Here is a 20,419-nt window from a genome sequence, read left to right as displayed (position 1 = left end):
TAGCTGGATCTGCAGGGCAAGGAAAGATCAGAAGAGAAAGGCACAGTGATAGAATAGTCTAGAGCAAAATCAAGTTCAGTGTAGGATGCATTTCAGCAGGTAGAAGCATTCTCTGCCGTGAGTGTCTTGCTCACTGTCGAGCTCTAGCTCCTCTTTCTAACAGTCTTATTTCTCCTGAAGCAAAACAAGGTCATATTGTCTCAAAATCAACCTTCTGAGAAGTTTCTGTGCCTTTTAAAAATTAGTGTGTTTCTCACAGAACTGAGTGCTCACAATTGGAGTTTCGGTGTTTTCTTGGCCTATTTAACAAATGTGTGTGTGGGGGTGTGTGTGTGTGTGTATAAAGTAGGGAATCCAGGCACATTCATGTTGTTAACTGATAGTAAACATATTAAATGTGCCAGATACATATGGAGACTTGGCAGGGCAAAGACAGAGACAAGATTATGTTTTCTCCTTGTGAGACAGAATAGGGACAATACTGCCTGTCTATTCTCCAAACAGTTTTGGCAGTGGATTGTTGGGGGCCGCACCGGGGGTGGTGGAGAATGAAAGAACACATACAAAGACAAAGACACATAGAGAACATGGCGGCCGCACTTAGAGCCTCCGCCTCACTTTATTTATACTTCATAAACCTTACGTTAGCAGAAAGAATGCAATGTAAAACAAACTTTTTTTTCCTACATGTAACCTTCTATTTAGTACCTTGTTTTTATATATTTTTTTTTATCTACTTGCCTTTTTGGCGCCTATGGGAGTTTATTAAAAGTTTAGTTGGAGATACTGTCCTTGAGCCCTATTTATTTTCAGCATACTGTTTTTAAAGGCCCCTGCATTGGATGAGTCACCCTAAAGAATGTATAGCATGGAATGAGAGTAAATGTATAACTAGGGAACTGCAGAGTGGTGTGGTGGCTGCCATATTGAAGCGTTACTGACACACCTGCTTTAATATGCCAAGTACTGATCCTGGGATATAAGGGAGAGCAGATCTGGGAGGCTTGATTCAGATCCTTGAGTTGTAAGTGTGACTTGAAAGTGAGGTACATTTCCAAAACCTGGTAGGTCTTTCAGCATGAGGAAAGAAGCAGACAGGGACACACATAGACCCAAGCGAACATTTCCAAGTCCTCAGTAGAAGTGAAGACCAATCCCAAGAGGAGGAGAAAGATGGCCCCAAAAATACAGCTACAAAATTTGGTTTGTCTTTGCTGGTGTTCATTCATTCTTTTTTTTTTTTTTTTCCATCCTTTCTTTCTTCCTACTTTTCTTCCTTATTTTCTTTTTTTTTTTTTTTGGATATCATTTTTGTTCACAAAGATAGCCGTGTAAAGTCACTGAAGATGAACTGTTTTTTTTTTTTTTCAAATAAAAATTCAATTGCAAATACAAAGCATATATTTTAACTTAAAGAATTTTCTGGGAACTTTCTCTCTTCCACCTTCCCCCCAAAAAAGCAAACTTTTTTTGCACAGTATGTTTTTTTAGGATACAGTTTGATAACACTTCATTAAAGTACAGAAAACTGTTTCTAATTAACCTGAAAATCAACATCTCATTCTTATCAAAGTGAGCTAAGGACATAGAAGTTATACCAGCCAACAGGTTAATTTTCCTGCTGAAGCAGGGAACTGACTTGAGAGGTACAAAACATAGGGTTTTCACTGTAAGTTTTCAGACTGAAGACTAACCATTGCTGGCTGCTGCTCCTCCTCCACACCCACTATGAAGTAGCACACGTAAATTCACATGGGCTGAGTCCCAGGAAAATCATTACAGAAGAGTCAGTTAGCAAGAAGGTAGCCAGTGTTCATGACCCCAGTGCCTCAATTACCACATCCAGAGAGAGAAAGAGCAAGGAAGAATGTTATAGGATCATTCAATCACTCACCACATTCCATGTGGTGATAGCCTGGGATGATGAATATTGACACTGGAGAGTCCCTGAGCCAACATGAAATTTGACTAGAAATAGCTGAAATTATTATTTTGATAAACAGCATTTCTAAATGCTATAATTGGAAAGGAATGAGCTATTTTAGATTCTGTTTGGATGTGTACCCCAATTATGGTCATCATGTTTAATATGATGGTAAGGGGTGGAGAGGCACCCAAATCTTTGAAAAGTGTTTTTTAAAAATAAGAAACATATGATTTTCTTGACTCGTCTCTATTTTTAAACCCCAAAGTACACATTACCCATTTGCTGCAAAGATGAATCACTGTGGACATTTCATTTTCAATGGAATTTCATGTATCTGAAGACCAGGACTGGTTCATCAGCAGAGAGAGCAGGGTGGTCACAGCAAAATAATAATCCCCAAGTATTCATTGTGATGTGCTTTGCTGAACTAAATCTACTCATAAAACCTAAAGGAAGGTACCAAGAGTCTTTGGGGAAGAGAGAGGAAAAAAAAAAAAAAAACAGGGAAAAAAAATAAATGAAAAGGGAAAATAAGCAGTCTAGTCATCATCAAGGGCATTGAGAACCTACTAACTACTCAGTATGGCTTTTTTGCCAGAAAGAGCTGGATTCAAACCCTGGCTCTGGTATGTAATAGATGTGTGACCTTCAGCGAATTACTTCCTCTTACTGAGCTGCAGTTTCCTCACTTGTGACATGGGGCTATTATATTAGAATGTAGATTTCACGAGGGTTGTGTGAGACCACATTAGAACATAAGCCCATATCTTTCAACCCATAAAACACACAGCCCCATGGGATAGATGATATTATTACCCCCATTTTATAGGTGAGGAAACTGAGGCACTGAGTTACCCAGGCCACACTAAGCAGAAAAGCCACGATTTGAACACAGTCTCTTGAGTGCCATATAGCAGTAGACACTCGATAAATATTTATGGAACGAATTGATGAAATGACACATACAAAGCACTTACAAATATTCAGTCACAAGGTTGGCACACAGCAAATATTAGTTGCCTTTCCTTTTTCCTTTTTCCTTCACATTTGGGAGAACAGAAGGTATACAGCAAAACATAGTTTCTGCCTCAGAGATATGCCATCTTGTTGAGGAAATATGAATAATTATGACAATTAGAAAATTATATGAATGTGTATTTAAAACTAAATTGTTTGACAGAGGCCAGTGGTCCCAAGTGAAGCCATTTTACTGTTCCAGAACATTTGGTAATGTCTGAAGACATTTTTTTTTTTTTTTTAAGATGGAGTTTCGCTCTGTCGCCTGGAGTGCAATGGTGTGATCTCGGCTCACTGCAACCTCCACCTCTTGGGTTCAAGCAATTCTCCTGCCTCAGCCTCCTGAGTGGCTGGGATTACAGGCATGCGCCACCACACCTGGCTAATTTTTGTATTTGTAGTAGAGATGGGGTTTCACCATGTTGGTCAGGCTGGTCTCAAACTCCTGACCTCATGATCGGCCTGCCTTGGCCTCCCAAACTTCTGGGGTGAGCCACTGCCCCCAGCCCTGAAGACATGTTTAATTATCACAACTAAGGGTGTGTGTGCTACTGGCATTAGCAGGTAGAAGACAGAGATACAGCTAAAACATCTTACAATACATAGAACAACCCCCTCAATAAAGAGTTCCAGCCCAGATATCGTCAATGCTGAAATTGTTGAGGTTAAGAAACTCTGGCCTAGGCTATAAAAACTACAGTAGTTCTAAGGTGAGAGAGAAGAGTCAGAGATTACTTTGCTAATACGGCAAGATTTTCTAGGGTAATACAATTTAAATAGGAGTAAAATGGTATGCCGGAGGAGGAAGTAAAGCCTCCATCACCACTCAGCAGTGTTTCTATGCACTAGAAAATATCTATACATAATACATCCCCATACACATAAAAACCAGGGTCAGTGGGTTAATCTGAGCATTAGTAATGCATCAGAAAGGTTTGGCCTATGTTCACACTTAGGAAAACAGTGTTCAAGACCCATAATTACTGACATCACAATGAATGGGCAGCACTTCTGTAAACCCAATTAGTAAGAAAATATTTCCTTTGCTCTTCTTTTATTCACAAGTTTGAGAAGAGGCTCAGCTGGGGATGTTGCAGATACTCATACATGTTTCTTCTCCACCCACCATCTGGGATTGCTTAGCAAGGGCCCCGGATGGGCTCTGAGATGAGATTTAGATATCGCAGATCATGTGTAATGAGTAGATAAGACTGATCACAGCATCGTCCCTTCCCATTAATCTCTTTATGTATGTTCCTGAAGATCTTCAAGGAGAACATGTCCTAAAGGAGGCATACCCAACCATCTTGGCCCAGAAAAAACCCCTCAGCCGTTGAAGGCAATGGTGAATGCTAACATCCACAGTATCTTGCTACCAAATCCAGCCAAACCAAATCCCATGAACTCACACCACCTTAGGAAGGGGATATCTAATAGAGTACAACCTTGAGGGTCAGGTGTCTGGATTCATATTCCAGTTTTACCACTTATTAGGTTATTAGCCCTGTAACCTCGGACAAGTTACTTACCCTTTCTGATACTTCATCTGTGAAACAGGGTTAATAATACATAATAATACCATGTATAGTATCATTTGGATTAAATGAATTAATTGATATAAAGCACTAATTCACAGTGCTTGACACATAATAAGTACCCAGTAAAGCCCAGCTAATTATTCTGGTTTAGAAGAGAGAGGCGTAATAAAGATTAAATTATCTGTTGTACTAAAATTTATGGAAAATATTTCAGCCTAAGCTGTACTGTTGGAGCTTTCCTCCAACAGAAAGTAATAAAAATGATAGTAGCTATTTCTTGCTTATTCCACCACTTCTTATCTTTGGTCAATCTGGAATGTCTCAGTATCCACAAGGGGACTTCTTTGTAAGCTGGTGTACTACAACCTGGGAGCACTTCTAGCAGTTCTTGAGGGCTGCTTTCTCAGTACTAAAGCTTCTTGATGAATGAATGAATACAAGAGGGCAGTGCTGCTAATATACTATTAACATGATCTTATATTCACATGTTATTCACAGGAAACTCAGGTTATAAATGTGATGCATAGAGCCATTTTTTTTCTAAACCTGCAAATACTAAATGACTTGCCCAGATTCACACTAAAGTAAGTGATAAGCCGAGATTCCAATTCTCCTGAGCATACTCTGAAACACATGCTCCTTCCACTGTTCTATCCAGTCCTGTCGACCACAGACCATTTTTCGAGAAGTGCTTCATTGCTCTGATTATCTGTATTCTTTCATTTGCTTGAATAAAATTGAGTTAATCATTGTTGCATTCCTGAGCACTAACTGAGTAGAGAACGCATCAAAAGTAACCAAATGTATTGAGCAGGATATTTTGGTTACCTGTGACAGGAACCCAACTCAAATGGGCTCAAGCATAACAAGGAATATATTGATTTATAAATGTGAAAATCCCAAACACTGAGCTTGCTTCAGAAAGCACAGAGGGATTCATGTTCCAATCATGAAATCAGTATTCTGCCTCTCACCATTGCTAATTTCCACTTTCCTGTACATTGGCATCCTTCTCAGTTAAGCATTAGCCAAGGGGTGCAAAGATAACCACCCACACCAGGCTTCCAACCAGCCAGCTGAGCACCCCAAGAGAGAGAAAGTATGTTCCTTGCAGTGGTTCTAGGAAAAGTCCCGAGACCGAGTCTTACAGGTCTAGATTGGGTCATGCACCCATCATTGAACACTTACTGGGGTCAGGCTCATGTGGATCTGATTGGCCCAACTTGAGTCATATCCACTTCTATAGTGAGAGGGGGAGACAGGAGGCTACACGCACCAGGAATACCAACAAAGAAATGCTTGCTGTTTCCTACACTTGTGCTGGTATCAGAAGAATGTATGCTGGTCGGTCAACCAGATAACATTTACCCGAATGAGCCATACTAAGCAGAGCATGATTTATTCCAAGATATGTCAGGAAGGATGAGAAATAAAAATCCAGCATCATTCTTTATAATCCCATACCATGATGATAAATTAATCATACTGATGAGTAGGCCACTTTCTTTACCTGGCTAATGCCTATGAATTCTTCGGCTCTCAACTCAGCCGTCAGCTCCTCTGACAGGTCTTCTCTAACCCCAACCCTCCCACAGACTGTGTGAGGAGCCCATGTGGTAACTTGTGCTTTCTCATTCAACACATTGCAACACTATGAACTCTCTACTTATGTCATTCATGCTACTCTTTGAGAGAAGGGCTGTGGATTTTATGACATAGCGCTAGTACCTGCGATAATTTCAATACATTTTATATTTTTTAAAAAAGAAAGCCAGGCACGGTGGCTCACATCTGTAATCCCAGCACTTTGGGAGGCCAAGGTGGGCAGATCACAAGGTCAACAGATCGAGACCATCCTAGCCAACATGGTGAAACCCCGTCTCTACTAAAAATACAAAAATTAGCTGGGTGTGGTGGTGGGTGCCTGTAATCCCAGCTACTAGGGAGGCTGAGGCAGGAGAATCACTTGAATTTGAAAGGCAGAGGTTGCAGTGAGCCAAGATTGTACCATTGTACTCCAGCCTGGTGACAGGTGACAGAGCAAGACTCCGTATCAAAAAATAAAATAAATAAAATAAAATAAAAGAAAGAAAGAAAGAAAGAGAGAGAGAGAAAGAAAGAAAGAAAGAAACATTAATAAAAGGTACAATTCACCGTGCTATGACTGTAGTTCTGCTTTACTGGGAATATCATTTTTCAAAGCACAAGTATCCAATGAAAATGTAACCTTGTAAACATATTTTATTCCACTTTGTAAGTTTACTTTGTAAGCCTGTAACCAGTGTATAGTCAATGGCACACTCTGGTCCGAAAACTTCTGCAAACATTTGATAAATATGAATAAGATGAATAGGCAAGGGTCAAACATATCATAAATATCACAGCAGAGTTTCAGGAAGGCCCCTCCACCATGAGAAATATTTAGCTAAAGGCTGGAAAATCGTAAGTCTCAATGCTTTAAAAGAGTTTCAAAGATTACAAAAAGTAGTTTTATATGCAGTGAACTCTGAGGTCCCTTCCAATTCTGATACTCTCATTCTGTGTTTTCAGATCTTATTTGGATAGGTTTTGAATTTCACACACTCTAAAGCAAAGACTCTTGCCCCATTGGAAAGAATGCCATATTCAGATTTATCTCCATTCCATCATGCCAAACCTTGGTTTAAGAGAACTGGAAACCCTGATCATCATCCACTAAACATTGGGTCAGATAGAAAGATCTGTTATTGACACCCAGCAGAGAGCTTCTGCCCCCTTGTTTGAGTCTCATTTAAAACTTTGATATATGTCATGGGTTTGTCTAAAATATTCCTGCCTGTTATTTGTACTTTGGGGTATTTATATGCAATAAATATCCTTAAATATGAAAAAATAGCTAGTGTGTGAACAAGAACTACTAAGACAGATGGGTCTACAGCAAACACATTTGGCCTGTTGCAACACATAATTTCATCTTTAAGAAACTGCTATATAACTCAAAAGATGGATTCAGCTGTAATAAAATCCAGATAAGTTGGAAAGCACTGGCAGTGATGGATGACAGAATGATTGTTCACTTATTCAACATATGACATTTGCACTCATAGATTTAGCTTCCATTTGAGGAAGGTAATGACAGTTCTATCACCATGTTTATCATTTACTTGCCTCAATTATCTCCCACATACAGGTCCACTCCCTTGCTGCTAGGTGTGTAAGATGTTATCATTCTATATGCAAAGTGTGTTCCACACGCTCCACAAGCTGTACATGAAAGCGAAAGCAAGTATAGTAACCTGTTTCAGGCATGAAATCTTAAAGTTGATATTGTATACAATTAGTCTGCTGTTGGTGTTTATTATGGATATGAATTTGGATATAACATAAAGCTTTGAGATTGAGGTGAATGGATGAAAGATAGAATGCTTTTATAAGACTCACAGGAATCCCTGTGGTACCTGTGGATCTTGCCATTAATTGCATTACAGGAAAAAAAATAAATTTTATTGTTTGGCCTAAAAGGCAAATTGTGTATAATGTCTTGCCATATAGTTTCCAGCAGAAGACCATGTTTTGGCATGGGAAAAGTTGAATAACTTGTGATGTTTGGCACAGTTAGAACAAGGTTCAGTGTCTGTGTAGTGGGGAGGGAAATTGTATCTGGCCAGAAACTGTGACATTCAAAGTGCATACAGTTAGTGAGGTTAAAGATTAGATTTCTCATATCCAGTTTTACACAAACTTGGAACTTATCTTTTAGGAGAAAACAAACTCTATATAGGAGTCTCCTGTAGGATAAGAAGTGTGGTGCCAGGGCTCTGAAAGAATATATATCTATCAAAACAATCAATACATATGTATCAACTGCATATGTGTTCATCATTACGTACACACAGGAGGAAGTTTTAAAGAAGAAAATGCATATAGACAAACTTGGATAAGGTAGCCTTTATGGGTCAGAAGGAAGACGCAAAATTTAAGCAAATCTGTTTTCTATTTGTGGAGCTGCTTGTTAACGATCCCCTCCTCAGATTACTAATAACAAAGAAATACTTTTACAAAATCTATGGAGAAAAATCATCAGCCAAGCACTTTGTTCAGAGTGCTTCTATGTGAAAGACATGGGAAATATATAAAGATGAGTGAGACGTTGCTCTTTCCCTAACATGAGCTCACATATAGAGAAGGTAAAATACTCTAACATCGTAAGATGATTTGACAATGCTAGGCATTGTTACCTAAAGATAACATACAAGGAATCAGGGTTCAGAATGGCTTTGAATTTGTAAATAGCAACACCAGAAAGAAGGCATGGAAATCCCCAAATGATGGTGAATGGCAGTCTCAGAGTCAGTGACTGCATTTGATTTGTACGAAGCATCCAGTCCAGATTGCAATGGGATGAAGCTCTTGGCTCAGGCTTCTCAGTTCTTCTCAAAGTATAGTGCATGAACTGACATCAGAATCACCAGGGAACTGTTTACAAAAGCAAATTCTCCAGCACCATCTCAAAATACCTGAATCTTTGGGATTGGGGCCAAGGAATCTGTTGTAACAAGCTCTTCAAGTATTCTGATGAAGGTACCAACTTGAGAACGACTGCTTCAGGTTGTTCTTCTTCAGGGAGATAAAATTGTCAGCTTCTGATGTATGTGAATGTCTTATGAAGGTAATTAGACAACTGCCAAAGAGGCTGCGGATGAATTAGTAATAAGTACATACAAAGAATACTAAGAAAGGAGTTAAGAAAAGGAAATTATTAAATCTAGCAAAGACAAAATGTTACACAAAATAGTTAAGTAACCATAATTTACTGTATACTTCAAGAATGAATCACATACATAGTAATAACCATGTAAATACTAAATATTGATCTAACTAAAATACAATATACCTATTCTGGGAGGTTGAATGAGTGACAGGAAGAGTGTTTTTGTGGTGGGAGTTGGGAGTGTCTGGGAAGATGGGGAATCTGTATCTTTTACAGTAGAAAGTTACTAGATAGTACCTGAAACTGAAAATCAATTAAGAGCAATTTATATCTACATTATTTAGGGATTTGAAAGTTAATACTAGAAGAATCAGCTAAAGGAGCTGAAAATGATTGGCTCTCAGACAAGGGAATGGGGCAAACATGTTTTTTTTCTTGGTAAATCATGCAGAATGAGTTGACTCTATACTTTGAACATGTGTAATTTGGATAAAAAACAAAATCCAAAATAAACAAATAAGAAAACATTCTCTCTCTTCTTTGAAGACATTCTGCTCGTTCTTTGAGAGTTATTCTCTCCTCTGAACTTTTAGAGTCCTTACTATCTAGTCCAGGAGTCAGTAAGTTATAGACCTTCCCACCTGTTTTTATAAATAAAATGTTATTCAGCCATGCTTATTGTCTAAGGCTGCTTTTGTGCTACAACAACAAAGCTGAGTAGTTGGGATAGAGATCATGTGGACTGCAAAGCCTAAAATGCTTACAATCTGTTTTTTTATAGAAAAGTTTGCCGACCTTTTATCTAGTCTACCTATTTGGCACCTAAAACAATACTTTGTGTTTTTGCATTTTGTCTTTCCTACTGGATCTCATTCAAATCATCTAACAACCATGCTAGTTAGGTAGTTTCAGGTTACCAATGAAATATAGGCTCAGAAAAACAGGAAAACTGACCAAAGTCCAAAGAGTGGCAGAGCTCAAAAGAAGTCTTTCTGAATCTAAATATATTTTGCATGAACATTGTGGCTGATGCCTAAGAAGTATTTTACGTTAGTATATTTTGTCTTTTGTAGATGTAAGCTCTGTTTAGGGCAAAAACAATGTCTTAAACATCTGCATCTCCCCTGCACCTGAAACATAAGAATCACTCAGCGAAAGTTCTTGATTGACGATAATAAAGACGAAGGCAAAAGGACAACTCCTAATTCTCACAGCAAATTCCATGTATTTGAAGCAACGCTTGTGATACTGACTGTTATATTTTTAGAGGGCTGAAATATGCCCTGAGCTGCTTTTTAGTTGAAGCTTTCTGAATAAATAAAGCACAATTGTTTGGAAGAGGTCACACATTAAGGAATCAATGATGCCCATTCATCCTCTTGTGGTAAAGCTCAGGTTTCCTGTTTTGCAATTGTTTCAATCTAGACTGGAAGCTCTCAGAGGCAGAGATTTCACATTTATATGCCCAGGAATTCATCTGGGCACCTGTGTTGTTTCATTGCATGACTAATAGCTAAAAATAAATGAGTAATAATGCATTGTTAGTGTGAGGTTTGCTTCATGTCCTGAAACGTATTCTGAAAACACTGATCATAAACTTCTTCTAACCAACTGAGTCTTCCAAAAGCAAAAATCTAGCGACAATTGCTCAAAAAAATGACAGTGTTTTATTTGGAGAGTTTCTTATGACTGATACACAACTAGCTATGTACACTGTTAACACTCACTTGTGTAAAAGCAATGCTGTTTTTCTTTAAAGTGAATAAAATTATTGAAAAGAAGAATTTATAGCTTGGAAGGAAGAAAAACGTTCATCTAGTCTCATCGTCTGTTCCCATTATACCATGTCCTAATTGTTATTCAGCCTGTACTTGAATACCTTGTAGAAAGAGAAATCCCCTATCTGCAAGGGGGTCAGTATTCACTTCACTTCATTTATTCATTCATTCAAACATTTAAAAAGACCTCTTAGATGTTCAAGCTTCATTTTAAACTCTGTCATAAGAGTTATTTGTTTATGTAAGGGTAAGATCTGAGTCTTTGTAGCTTACATTAGTAAATTTAATTTTTATTTCTTAGAAGCCTACAAGTCTAATCTATCTTCTAATCTACGTGATGGCTCCTCAAGTATTTGGAAGAAAGGTCACCTTCCTGGATCATTCCGTCTTTGTTCTAAATATCTCCAGTTCCTGAACCCATTGCTCAGATGAAACGGTTTTATGTCTTCTCCTCCTCATTCTACTTTGTTTATAACCTTCTGAAAATAGGATCACCAAAAGTATTGTTTTATATGTCATCTGACTAGTTGGAAGGAAAATCTAGGTCCTCTTTTCGCCTTTATCCACTACATTTCTTAATACAAACTTACTGAACATTAGTATTTTGAGTGGTAAAATACAAATGTTTGCTCTTATTGAGCTAATAATTAAATCTATGTGCCTTAAATCTTATTCAAGTAGAGTGCTTCTAAACTACATTCCTCCTACCCTGTATTTATGGAGTTGGTTTTAGGGACCTAGTCCCATTATACTTTCATGAGTTCAATTCATCTTATTATATTTACTCCATTTGATTAATTTCAAAAATTAGTGGGATTCTGTGCTATAGAGATGAAAGACACAATTTTTGCTCTCCAGGACCTCACAGTCTAGTAACAATGGATAAGTTAACAAAGAATTATAAGGAGGATGCTAAGTGCTGTGATTGATATAAATACAAAAGTACATTGACAACATATAGAAAAAAACAGACAAACTTTTGCTGTTGTTTTTATTAGGATCTGTAAGGGAGGGACGTAAAAAGGCAAGACTGTGAAGATTCTGAAGAAGAGATAATACTTGGTACATTCCTTGAAGGTGAATAGAAATTAATCAAAGAGCAGATAAAGACTGAGAACAAATAAAGGACATTTTACAGTGTGCTGACCAGTATGTTAACCACTAGCCACAAATGACTATTTAGCACTTGAAATGCAGCCTGTCCAAGTTGAGATGTGCTATAAGTATAAAATATACATCAGATTTTAAAGATTTAGTAAGAAGCATGTAAAATATCTCATTAATAACTTTTACATTTGTTACATGTTGAAATAATCATAGTTTGGATATATTTGGAATAAATAAAGCACACTATTAAAATTAATTCCATCTGTTTCTTTTTACTTTTTTAAAACATGGCTACTAGAAAATTTGAAATTACTTATGTGACTCACATTATTTTTCTATTGGACAATGTTGCTTCAGCAAGTAAGAGCAGGCAGAGAGATGAGAAGAATAAAAAATAGTGGAAATTTGGAGAGGCTGGACTTTCCTGATACTAATTCTTGATTCAGTCATCCAATTTAGATACTCAACAACTATTTTGGATAAATGTATGTATTCTAATTTCAAACATATCATTATGGATCATTGTGATATTGCAGAATATTAAGACCTGCCACTGGTTACTTAGTTCAAAGTTGACATCAATCTCTCATATTATTACAAGTCCACCTAAGTATACTGTTATTCAACCCATATGGCTTTATCCTACCCATGAAAACAGGAATAACTCCAAGTATATGGCATGGCATTCTGGAAAAGGCAATATTATGGAGACAGTGATTGCCAGAGGTTGGGGTAAAGGAAAAGTGAATATGTAGAGCATAGAGGACATTTAAAGTAGTGAAACTATTCTGTGTGATAATATAATGATGGATACCTGTCAGTATAGATTTGTCCAAACCCACAGAATGTGTAACACCAAGAGTGAACCCCAGTGTGAACTATGGACTTTGGGCGATAATGATACATCAATGTAAGTTTGTATAAGTCAATTGTAACGAACATACCACCTTCATGGGGGATGCCGATCATGGGAGAAAGCTATGTATCTGTGGGAGGAGGCGATATGTGGGAATTCCCTGTACCTTCCACTTAATTTTTCTGTGAACCTAAAACTGCTTTAAAAGATAATATCTATGAAAAAAATTAAATTTTAAAATATGTTTTAAAAACAGAAATCACTTCTAAAACCTGCCAGTCTTTCTGACAGATGGTGCTGCAGTGTGTTGCACTACTCCTCAGAAATCCCTTGGGCGATCAAGGCTTAGGTGTCCACAGTGGTGATCACCTTGGTAGAATACTCTTAGATCGGGTTTCCCTCCTTCCTCACTTCAATCCATTCTCGACTTCATTCTGGAGGATCACTTCACAAAAGAAACATTGCTCACAAACCTTTTCTTGGGTTCTGTGTTTTGGAGGAACCTAGGCTAATACCATTGCTACAAGGAGCGCCCCCAAAATCAGACAGTCAGGATGGTTTCAAAAATGATTCCCTTCCTTCGCCAGATGGCAATAAGCCCTCATTAATTGATGACAACCCCTGCCATGTTATAGCATCAACACTGTAAGGTGTTCAATAGTGTTGAATTGGATTGAGGAGCACAGGGGAAAACATTGTCTTATATGGTAGCAATGGCACTGGAATGGTATGGGTCATAATTGAATCCAACCTAAATGTATCTCTAGATGCAAGATTATAATAAATATTCTTAGCACCTGATAGAATCCTTCAGATGGTTTCCTAGCCTTTGGAGTAGAAAAAGCCATGGAGAAACCTATTTATCAGGTAACTCAAAAAGCTTCCAGAGTTGAACATGGCCAAGAACAATTGGACCAGGCTGTAGTGCAAGCTGTCCTGCCATTAAAGATATTTGACTCAGCAAACTGATAGTGCTGGAGGTATATATGGATGTTGTGTGCAGTCTCTGACAAATCTTTGTGCATGTATTATACAGACACTAGTTGTTCTGTCACAGGGCCTTGCCAACAGCAGTAGGGAATTATTTGCAATTTTAAAAGCAGCTATGGTGGAGACTGAGTACCAGACCATTTGACACTAAGTGACCATGCAAATGTAGCTGCCCATCATAACCTGAGTATAATCAGATCTAGTGAATCTTATGTTCAGGTGGGCATGACAGCAGCCCATTTTTTGATGGTATAGGGCTGGAGCAAATCCAGAAGGCACAAGTAACTATTACATGCCGACTGACTCTCAGGCCACCTACCAGCATTGCACTAAAGCTTCTCCTTCAATTTAAACCTATAGTCCCATGGGTGATACTCTAAAACCAGCTAACTCAGGAAGAACAAGAACCTAGACCTGGATCACAATATATTAACACTGAACTAAATTAGACAGCTATTTCACTACAATCCACTCTGGCCTGGCCCTGGAGGACAATGATAAAAGGGAATCTACCCGGCGAGCAGAGTTGCAAGCAGTACAGTTGGTCATTCACTTTTTATGGGAGAAAAATAATTTGAGGCACTGGCAAATAGCTTAGTTGATTTGTAAGGGACCTGAAAATAACAAGATTTGATCATCTGTGAGGCAAGGAAATGTGGAGAAGATGCATGTGAATGAACCTATGTTGGACACAAAGCATGAACATATGTTTGTCTTCTGATAATGAGCATGTCCACTGTAAAGAAGGTGCCCGTAACCAGGTAGCATAATGACTCAGCCTGTAAATGTCAGATGACCTCTCTCATTGCCCCCTTCAGTGCTAGTACGATCAGTCCATAAAGAGAACATCCATGGTGGCAGGAATGGAGACTATGCATGGATCCTGTAACAAGATGAATTTAGGTGATGCAGTTGATGGATGCCCAACAACTCAGCAGCTGTACCTTCAATATGGCACCATTTGTCAAGAAGACCAACCAGCCAGTTGATGGAAGTTTGATTACATCAGACCCCTTCTAGTCTAGAGGGGACAGCAATTCATCCTTACTAGAATTTATACCTGTTCTGCATATAAGTTTGCCTTCCCTACAAGCAGTGCTTCTGGCAGCACCACCACTTGAGGGCCTATGAAATATTTGATTTAGCAATTCAGGATCTTTTTAAACGTATACTCAAGATCTTTTACAACAGATACCAGGCTCATGATTCACCACAACATCCGGAAAGAAGGACACTCAGTAGAGTGATAAAATGACCTATTAAGGTTCAGTGTAGAGGGCCATACAACCTGTGAGTTTGGGGTGCTATCTGATTAAGGTATAATACAGGAAGCCAACCATGAGGCTGTAGGTGGCACTACATTCCAGGAGCTACAATGCATGGGCATGAGAACCAAGGAGTGGAAGAAGGATTGCTTGACCTCAACCATGACTTTATTTGAAAAATTTTGTCTTTATCTCCTCACAACTTTACATTCTACTGGATTTGAAATCTAAGTTCCCAGGGGGAAATTCTTCCAACAGGGAACAAAGCAGGACTTTCATTTAACCTGATGCCGTGACTAGCATCTGGTCACTTGGGGCTCCTCATGACGGCAGGAAAGCTGATAAATAAGGAGCTATCAAATTGGCAAGGTGATTGACCTTAGTTACCATGAGGAGCCAGAGCTTCTGCTCTCAATTGGGGCTGAAAGAAGTGTGTTCAGAACCCAGGGAATTCAATGATATATTCTTACCCAAGGTCAGTCGTAACCATAAATGGACAATTGCAGCAATGATAAATGAGTATAAATGGCTGGCACCAGGAGTTACTGGGCCCTCTATTAAATACAATATTAAATTCATGATATGTAGGCCAAAAATTGAATACTATACAGGTAAGAAAAACAAGAACATGTTTAAGAAAAGATATGGCTGTTATATTAAGAAAAAGGATGTATTTGAATAGAAAAAAAACAAAAACAAAAACTTAGATGGGAACAGTCAATTATCAGTTAAAAAAAAAAGATGTGATATTGGGAGAGTCAACTACAAAAAGATTAAGAAAAAATGTGTTACAGCTATATATGAAACTTAAAGTCCTTAATCCTTCCTGCATCTGGTATTAGCCTTTTTTTTGACAGCCAAAAACGTGACTAGGGAATCTATCACTTGTGTGTCTAGAAGGCCCGTGCAAGTTCCAAAATATTTGAGAATTCCAAGGAGGTATAAAGAGAAAGCCGAGAGCTTATATTTCCCTATCCTTTCACCTCAAATTTAACTCACAACCTAACTCAATCTCCCTTTTCTGTCTTGAGTCCTTTCTTAGCCAACCTCTTTTTTTGTACCATATCATATATTTTGCAGGTATAACTTTCTCTTTCATTCCTTAAAAGTTTTGCATCATCACAGCACTATTCTGTCATGTATACAAATTTTTACTTAAGCTTTTAAAATATCCAACAGTAAATACAGTACAGCACAGATTAGGGATCAACCTCTTAAATTTCCCTGGTCACCCAGCAATAAACAAGCAATGGGCATTGGTAGCTTTCAAGCACTTAGAGCCCAACCAGCTGCCATGTTGCTCAGATGTACTGATAAATCAAAGGACATTTTTCTAAGATAATGGCCATCATTAACAGCAAATACTTATGTAGTCTTATAAAAATATCCCTGCTTAACTTCTTGTACATCTGTCATTGCCATGAGAAAGATATGTCTAGAAAATGAAAAATACGTGTAACAGAATTGACCCAGCTAGGCTCAGTCTGGAGCTGAGACCACACTTGACTTGCAGATGAATAGTAAACTCAGTCTGGATTAGCCTGGATCAGTTGCCACCCAGATGACCCACAGAGATGTGAGCTGTAGTAATAAATACTTGATGTTTTAATCCATGACTTTTATAAGGTGGTTTGTTACACTGAAAGGCCTAACCAATAGAATTGATAGCCTTTTCTCAATGCAAAACCCAAGGCACGTGGCATGACATCACCATTTATCATTGGCAGAAAAGGGTGGCCAGTCAAATCATAGGCAAACTGTAATATTCTGCTGAGAAGAGTATGGTCCTTTACTAAAGAAACTCAGACAGAAATATTAGGAATAAAGAATATATCCTTGAAATTGGTGAGTGAAGTTTTATAATAATTATATTTCTCTTTGATGACACGCAGAATAGTACAGTGGAATGAGTGGGAAATTTGGGAATCAGATAAATCTGGTTCTACCCCAAATGTATGACTTTGAGAAAGTTATTTGACCTCTTGCTACTTTCATCTACAAAATTAAATTATAAATATATTATAAAGATTATAAATTACACACATACACACATATAATTCTTGAGAGAAATGAATGAGATAAAATCCAACAAACATAAAAACACTTATTATAGTGTCTAGCATATAATAATTACTCAACAGAGTAATAGAAATAATTATTGTTCTTTGCTCTTGAATTCCAGGCACACTGACACTGTAACAGTCTCTTTCATTTAAGATGTCTTTTAAAAAAGGACCCAAGTATGTAACACAAAATATCCACCACTTTACTCATTCTTTTGCAGATTTCAATAGCCAGTTACTTAAGAAATTTGGTTTATGAAAAGTTAAGCTCCTAAAATAAACTATTATGTATCAGTTATATAGGTGAGAGGTTGGTTCAATAAATTTTTCTTGACTAGGCCTGGCTTTGTTTCAAGGGCTGGAAATACAGCAGTAAACAAAGTCATGGAGTTTACATCTTAATTAGGTGTTGAGAAAGACAGCTAATGAAAAAATACATATGTAAGATATCAGGAGAAGAGATGTTCCATGAAGGAAAATAAAGTCAGATATGGAGGCTAGAGAGTGAGGTGATGAGGGTGACTATTTTGGGATGGAATCATGGAAGACTCTCTGTTATTTAAGCAGAGGACTAGAGGAAGTGAGTAGATAAGCCTTGCAAATATCAGGCAGAAGAGGTGTTCACTTGTGTAAGTCAAGGGTGCAAACCCTGAGGTGGAGCATGCTGGGGGTGTTAAAGCAACAGCGAGGAGGCCAGAGTGCTAGGAGCAGAGGGAATGAGAGAGAGATTCATAGGAAATGGGTCAGAGAGGCAGTGGAGGCAAAGGTAATGAGGACCATGTAGTCCTCATATAAAGGATTCATATATAGGAACCCCACATATTGGAACCACCTATAAAGACTTTGGCTTTTACTCTGAGACTGGAAACAATCAGAAGGTTTTCAGCTGAGGAAAGACATAATTAGATTTATTTTTAACCACATTTTTATGGCTTCTGGTTTGAGAACAAGAGGGCAAGTGTGGAAGCTGGGCAATTGTAAGGAAACTGTTGCAAGTATGATGGTCGTTTAGACTAAAATCCCGAAGTAGAAGGAAACATTGTGAAGTCAGGAAAAATTCTAGATATATTTTGATAATAGAAAAAATGGGATTTGCTAATAGAGTGGATATCAGATATAAGAGGAGCAGTGGAATTCAGCAGTATATTCAGAATTTTGGCAAGAACAACTGAAAGAGTGGAGGTGACATTTGCTGAAATGAAGACTGCAAGAGGAATAGGCTTGAGGGTTAGTGTGTTGTGAGGTACTCAAAACCCATCATCTTTAAAGATTTAGAGTGATTCTCAACTGGATAAGTAGCCTAACTGAAATGAGTATTTGAGTAGCTCTGATTACATGTTATTTTTAGTTTACTATTGTTCTCAATCTTATAAGGATACTGAAACAAGTTATCAAGTACTTATTTATAAAATACAGGGGATACTCCTGAAAGCAGTCAGAGAAATATAGGACTATACTTCCAGTGCATAATTTGCAATTCTGTCTTCTGTTTTGCATGTCTCCATGATTCTACAAATAACCTGTGATTACATGTTTTGGGCATTTAAAAAAGTGGGCATTTTGGTCTCTACAGTAAGACTTCACTTTTTCTGCACTGAACCTGCTTAATCTCCGATAGCCATAACCAAACTATTTTTAAAAATAGAAGTTAAGGATTTGGAAAGAAGGATCTAACAAATCTAAATGGGTTGGGCAGTCAATTAGCATCTTGAATGCTAAATTCCCAGTAACTTCCTGTTAAAATTCAGTTTAAAATGTCTTCTTTTTTTTTGAGACGGAGTCTCACTCTGTCGCCCAGGCTGGAGTGCAGTGGCGAGATCTCCGCTCATTGCAAGCTCCACCTCCCGGGTTCCCGCCATTCTCCTGCTTCAGCCTCCAGAGTAGCTGGGACTACAGGCGCCCGCCACCACGCCTGGCTAATTTTTTGGTATTTTTAGTAGAGACGGGGTTTCACTGTGTTAGACAGGATGGTCTCGATTCCTTGACCTCCTAATCCACCCGCCTCGGCTTCCCAAAATGCTGGGATTACAGGTGTGAGCCATCGCGCCTGGCCTTAGAATCTATTCTAATGTTCCAATATTGTGGTGGTGTTGGATAAGCTTTTTTTTTTTTTTTTCAGGGGAAGGGGGACACTGTCACTTTTTGCTCACAATCTCCTTGAACATATCTGACATCTTCGTGACTGCATTTTTATAATTCCACTGTTTTTCCTTACAGAGAATAGTTGGTTTGTATTTCTAGTTTCATTTGACGCTTTTATTAAAAGAAAATTCAGTCTGAAACAAAGAGGCAGTGAAAATTAATTTAATCTGAACAAGCTGAAAGAAGCTCATTTCTAACAGTTCAGGAAAGCACATTTAAAACATACCAGAAATTTTACAAAGCTTATATGTATTCTAATGAAAAAAGAAAACTCAAATCCAGACTTTCATTTATATGTATAATCCATTTGAGATAGGAGAAAAAATGTCAAGCAGTCATATTATACATGCCACAGGTAGGAATAGAAATAAAAAGCATTAGCAGGGACTTGAAAGAAAATGCAGTAAAAGTTGATTTATGTACCACGAGGGTTGAAGTGAAGGATCCTTAAGGGGAACAGAAGCCAAAAAACCAATATACTATTAATGCAAAAGAAAAAAATTCCACATTCTGATACACAAGGAAGATAAAAGCAGAGGCCCTGGAGAAAAGAAAAAATAATCTTATTGATAAGAATTTTGTAAGGGACCCAAAATATACTTAATCTATAAATACAAAAGAAAATTCAATTAAACTTAATTTCAGTTCACTATTTTAATTTCTTGCTAATCAAGTTGAAGGATTTTTCCATTTGAGAGATTCTTTTTTAAAAATTCTTGATTGAAACTGAGTAAGAAGAAAGACAGGATTAGATATTTAAAAATAAATAAATAATGGTAAAAATAATTAATCTAAATAATAAAGTGGGCTCCAGCATAACCCAGCACCTCAGTAGTATTTGTGGTTAAGGAAAGATTAATTTTTCCCCAAACTTTCCCTAAGTAATCCAACTCTCTTAGTATAAACTATTATTGGGCAATGATTTAAATAGACATTGAAATCAAGATACTCCTTAAATGTCCACACTTAATTTGTATGTCTGCTTGTCAAAATTTGCATAAGAAAGTAAAGCTCACAGGTTTAGAATAGATAATTAAAAACATATT

Source organism: Macaca nemestrina, chromosome 8 (assembly GCF_043159975.1).
Source record: "Macaca nemestrina isolate mMacNem1 chromosome 8, mMacNem.hap1, whole genome shotgun sequence".
Taxonomy (NCBI): Eukaryota; Metazoa; Chordata; class Mammalia; order Primates; family Cercopithecidae; genus Macaca; species Macaca nemestrina.
Note: the sequence above shows the minus strand (reverse complement) of the source record.